This window comes from Sus scrofa, chromosome 1, assembly GCF_054392235.1.
Source record: "Sus scrofa isolate SSC_HxYL_T2T_F1_AM1 chromosome 1, Sscrofa_HxYL_maternal_Yorkshire_Landrace_v2.0, whole genome shotgun sequence".
Taxonomy (NCBI): domain Eukaryota; kingdom Metazoa; phylum Chordata; class Mammalia; order Artiodactyla; family Suidae; genus Sus; species Sus scrofa.
The window spans coordinates 158,752,589-158,758,664 of record NC_139383.1 but is presented as its reverse complement, the minus strand read 5'-3'; positions in this window follow the sequence as shown (position 1 = coordinate 158,758,664).

Below are 6,076 nucleotides of genomic sequence, written 5' to 3'. Positions count from 1 at the left end.
AACGCGGGATCCGAGCCGCGTCTGCAACCTACACCACAGCTCACGGCAACGCCGGATCGTTAACCCACTGAGCAAGGGCAGGGACCGAACCCGCGACCTCATGGTTCCTAGTCGGATTTGTTAACCACTGCGCCACGACGGGAACTCCCTTTTTTTTATTTATTTATTTATTTATTTTTTTTGTCTTTTTGCCTTTTGTTGTTGTTGTTTGTTGTTGTTGTTGATTTTTTTTTTAATCTGAATTTTAAACTTAACTTGGGCATTGTGTGTTTTCATTTGTCAAACCTGGAAAGCTTATATATAAGTGAGTTTGTGCCATTTTCGGGGCTTCATATCAAGGAGTATGTAATTTTGACAGCTTTCCTTACTTTTAGTTACTTGGTTGAGGTTGTGTCTGACAGGTTCCCTCACCGTAAAGTTATTGTTTTTCTCTTTTTTATTAATGAGAATATTAGGGAGAGTTACCTTGAGTCTATGCAAATATCTTATTTCTCACCACACTTTCAGCCACTAATTTTAGCATCCAGTGGTTATTTTTTATCTTATTTTATTTTTCGGTTTTTTTGGCCACACCAGCGGCATGTAGAAGGTCTCGGGCCAGGGATCGAACCCAAGCCACCACAGCAACCTGAGCCACTGCAGTGACAATGCCGGATCCTTAACTTGCTGTGCCATAGGAGGACCCCCCATTGGTGAAATTTAACCTGCAAAAATTATTACTGGGGTGTCTGCAAAATGAGGCTTTTAGATATTCATCATTCTTTCTGTATTTATTCCTTCGGTTTCCACTATAAGGAAAAGCCATGCATTCTTCCCCTTTGATTTGTTTATTTAATTATTCTTTATATCAGCATGAACAGTATACACCAGTTTTGTTATATGAGTGACAACTCATTACCAGCAGCATTTATTTGGTTGCTTCTGCATCCTCTGGATAGGCCTCATTATTCTTCGAGAACGTCCTCACTTGACACCACTGAATGTTCCAGCTCACCTTGTACTCTCTCTGCCCCAGCACAGGAACCAGATGTTTCTCCAAGAAGTTCTTGTTCCTTTTATTGGAGAATGTGATTTAGAAAACAAGATCTGGGTGCAAGGGGTACAATGCCTATATTTTTTAAAGTTTTGTTCTCATTACAAATTTTATTTCATTTTATTTTGCTTTTCTTTTTTTTAGGGCCACACTCAAGGCATATGAAAGTTTCCAGGCTAGGGGTTGAATTGGAGCTACAGCTGCCAGCCTACACCACAGCTCACGGCAATGCTGGATCCTAAACCCACTAAGTGAGGCCAGGGATTGAACCCGCATCCTCATGGATCCTAGTCAGGTTCATTAACTGATGAGCTACGAAGGGAACTCCATAAATTTTATTTTTTAATTTTGTCTTTTAGTTGAGCACTGCCAGTATAAAGAAATGCTATTTTTTGTTTTAGAATTGTCTTATGTTTAACAGCCTAAATATAAAAAACTTTTGGCTTTTTCTAATATCTAATACATTTGAATTTTTACACAGCTGATCATTGCAAATGCAAATAATGATGTCTTATTGTTTTCCTTCCCCTTATACTTTATGATTTATTTCATTTTACCATTGGCCAGGGCGGTTATTACTTAGTTAAAATGTAAACACAATAGTAGATACCCTTATTTTCCACCCCAACTTAAAAAGAACGCATCTAAAGTTTTTGTTTGTTTGTTTTGTTTTTGTTTTTTGGCTTTTTAGGCCACATCCCCAACATATGGCATTTCCCAGGCTAAGGGTCGAATTGGAGCTATAGCTGCCAAGTTACGCCACAGCCATAGCAATTCGGAATCTGAGCCCCATCTGTGACCTACACCACAGCTCACAGCAATGCTGGATCCTTAACCCACTGAGCAAGGCAGGGATCGAACCCACATCCTCATGCATCCTAGTCGGGTTGTTACTGCTGAGACACAGTGGGGAACTCCTAAAGTTTTTAATGTATGTTTTCTTCAGGTTTTTGATATGGAATCTTTGCCAGGTTAAGAGAATTTCCTATGATCTAGTTTGCTGAGACATGTTATATTTTTACATCATAACTTGTATCATTGACTTGGCGAGATAGTTGTGCATGTTTTCTCTTTCAATCAGGTAGAGGGAGAAAAACATTCATTGCTTTTCTTTTTTTTTTTCTCCCCATTGGTTTATTTTTATTTTTTTAAATTACTCTTATTTTTTCCATCATAGCTTGTTTACAGTGTTCTGTCAATTTTCTACTGTACAGCAAAGTGACCCAGTTATACATACATATATGCACTCTTTTCTCACACTATCATGCTCCATTATAAGTGACTAGGTATAGTTCCCAGTGATATACAGCAGGATCTCATTGCTTATTCATTCCAAAGTCAATAGTTTGCATCTATTAACCCTAAATTCCCAGTCCATCCCACTCCCTCCCCCTTGGCAACCACAAGTCTGTTCTCCAAGTCCATGATTTTCTTTTAGGAAAAGGTTCATTTGTGCCATATATTAGATTCCAGATATAAGTGATATAATATGGTATTTGTCTTTCTCTTTCTGACTTACTTCACTCAGTATGAGAGTCTCTAGTTCCATCCATGTTGCTCTGAAATGGCATTGTTTTGTTCTTTTTTATAGCTGAGTAGTATTCTATTGTGTACATATACCACATCTTCTTAATCCATTCATCTATCAGTGGACATTTAGGTTGTTTCCATGTCTTGGCTATTGTAAATATTGCTGCAATGAACATATGGGTACAGGTGTCATTTTCAGGGAAAGTTTTGTCCAGTTATATGCCCAAGAGTGGGATTGCTGGGTCATATGGTAGTTCTATATTTAATTTACTAAGGTACCCCATTCTGTTTTCCATAGTGGTTGTACCAATTTACATTCCCCCCAACAGGGCAGGAGGATTCTTTTTTCTTCATATCCTCTCCAGCATTTGTTATTTGTGGACTTACTAATATTGGCCATTCTGACTGGTGTGAGGTGGTACCTCATGGTAATTTGATTTGCATTTCTCTAATAATCAATGACATTGAGTATTTTTTCATGTGCTTGTTGGCCATCTGTATATTTCCTTTGGAGATATGTCTATTCAGGTCTTTTGCCCATTTTTCCATTGAGTTGTTGGCTTTTTTTGCTGTTGAGTTGTATAAGTTGTTTGTCTATTTTAGAGGTTAAGCCCTCATCAGTTGCATCATTTGAAACTATTTTCTCCCATTCCATAGGTTCTCCTTTTTTTTTTTTAATGGTTTGCTTTGCTGTGCAAAACTTGTCAGTTTGATTAGGTCTCATTGGTTTATTTTTGCTTTTATTTCTCTTGCCTTGGGACAGTGACCTGAGAAAACATTTGTAAGGTTGATATCAGAGAATATTTTGTTTATGTTCTCTTCTAGGAGATTGATGGTGTCTTTACTTATGAAAAGCATTCATTACTTTCCCAAGACTCAACTGTCCTTACTCTCCTGGAATAAGCTCTTCGTGGTTATGATTTATGATTATTTAAATATAATGTTGGAATCTGTTGCCTAATATTTTATTTAGGATTTTTGAAACTGTATAGTCATTTCTCATATTACCTTTATCTGATTTTGTCACCAAGATGATACACTCTTCTTAAAAAATGAGCTTGGCAAACTTTTATTCATTTTATTTATACTATAAAAAAATTGTATAGGAAAAGACAACTACTTAAAAGTTTGTTACACCACTAAAAAGCTATTAGAACTATTAAATGAGTTTAGCAAGATTGTGGGACTAAGGTTAATATAAAAAATTGATAGTATTTATATATACAAGAAAATATAACCTGAAAATGAAATTAAAAATAATTTCACTTATAATAGCATCAACAGGAAATACTTAGGGATAGATTTAACAGTAGAAGCATAAGACTTGTACACTGAAAACTATAAAACATTCTTGAAAAAAATTCAAGAAGACCTAATAAATTGTCCATGGATAGGAAGACAATGTTAAAATGAAAATACTGCCTAAATTTGTCTACAGATTCAATGCAAGCCCTAGCGTGGCTGTATTCAGAGGTGGGGCCTTTAAGGAAGTAATTAAGGAAAATGAGGTCATAAGGGTGGGATCCGATCTGGTCAGACTAGTGTACGTATGAGAAGGGGAGGAGACTCTCCACTGGAGAGAGCCCAGGTGAGGACACAGGGTGAAGGTGGTGCCTGCAGCAGAGAGAAGAGGCCTCATCAGAAAGCAATCAGCTGGCACCTTGATGTTGGACCTTCAGCCTCCAGAACCATGAGGAATGAATGTCTGCCATCCAGGTCGCCCAGTCCGTGGTGTTTGTCATAGCCACTCGAGCAGACTCGGACAGTGTCACCTCCACACCTCCTGTGGCTCTCCCTGCTCTGCCCAAGAACTACGGACTGGCCATTCTCCTGTTGGATGCACCTGTTCCCACCATCCTGTCTGGACTCCAGCTCCCACCTGCCACATGGACACATCATCCCTCATCCCTGAACTAGGCTCTGTGGGGTGATGTGGTTCAGATTCTGTCCCATGAGGAGAGGCTGGCAGTGCTGCCTAGTAACCAGAGAGGTGTGTGCCAGCATCCCCAGATGCCTGGACCAGGTAAGGTGCAAGCAGGAGCAATGGGGCCTCAACTGCATGTGAGCCCGGGAATACCAGCACTCGTGGACTTGAACGAATCCACTGGCATTAGCCATGTGGCTGACCATTCATTATCTGGACCCACTTGCTTTGCAGTAAAAGGTTATTTATGGGTAAGTGAGGATCCCACGCATGGACCACAGGTCAGGACACCTCAGACACTGTGCTGCCGGTTGGAAGGGACCTTCTTTCTGCTAACTGTCGGGTCTTCATGCCCTAAGTCCATCAGTAGTATAAATGTTTCTCTTTCAAAAGAAAACGACTGTGTAAAACTATTTCATTTGTGTAACTAGAGCATCAGATGAGAATTTTCCCCAGAATATCTTCCAAAGGTCCTTAGGAACTGTGAAGTTATGAGTAGACCTGGGAATGGATGGAACCGGGAAGACATTGGGTGTTAGCTCCTCAAGGTTTAACTTTCTTCAGAGATGGCGGGATTTCAAACACAGCCATCTAGGTTCAGATTTCTGCCCCCTGATCTTAGATGAACCATTAACTCATCTAGACCTTAGTTCCCTCATTTGCAAAATGAGAAAAATGACTCATACCTGCTGTGTACAACTTGAAAGGACTCTTACAACAATCACTGTGGAAATGCATGGCAGAATGCTCTGTGAACTGCATCATGAAGGGGACCCCACTACATGGGGAAGGAGCCCTCTCATTTTCAGAAGTTCCTGGCCATGTGGTATTCAGGGAGGATAAAATGAGAAAGTATTTGTGTCTCTGGTTCTTAATTTGTTCTCAAAGGTGAAAGTAATAATGGCAGGTTTTTTTTTTTTCTCTCATTAATAATGAAAAAGCTATTTGTCACTAATACGTAGTTGCTTAATATTTTATTTATTTATTTATTTATTTATTTTGCTTAATATTTTAAAGAAGACTGTTATAATAGCTGAAATTAAAGAAACTTGGCTCGAATTCCTCCTGTGCTTTCTTCCTAGCTCTGTTATATTGGGCAAATTACTTAGCCTTTCTGAGCCTCTGTTTCTGCATCTGTAAAATGGACACCATCTTACTTATTTGTCAGGGTTCCTGTGGGGAGTGGATCAGATCATTTATGAGCAACTTCCTAACAGGATCTGAGGGCGTCAGGAGCCCAGCAGGTGCCCAGCCTGACGAATTGATACCTTCTGCTACTCAGAGCTGCATCTCTGCACTGGCTTCTCACCTTGCTCTCAAATTTTGATGTTAGTTGTCAGGAAAGCATCAGCTTTCCGAGAGCTGGAATGTTGCTGTCTACATTTTCTAAAGCCTTGGCCACGTTAGGAAACCAAAGCTATGCTTTAGTTTAAATGATAGGGCAATTTCACTAACTTGAAGTCTTGAAAAAACAACTTGCTGATTCATTGTGATTGCAGAATACACAGACTTTTAGTATTTGGGAGCTAAAAAAGATTTATTTAATATTTTATCATTTGATTTAACAAATGATGTTCATATGCAATGTA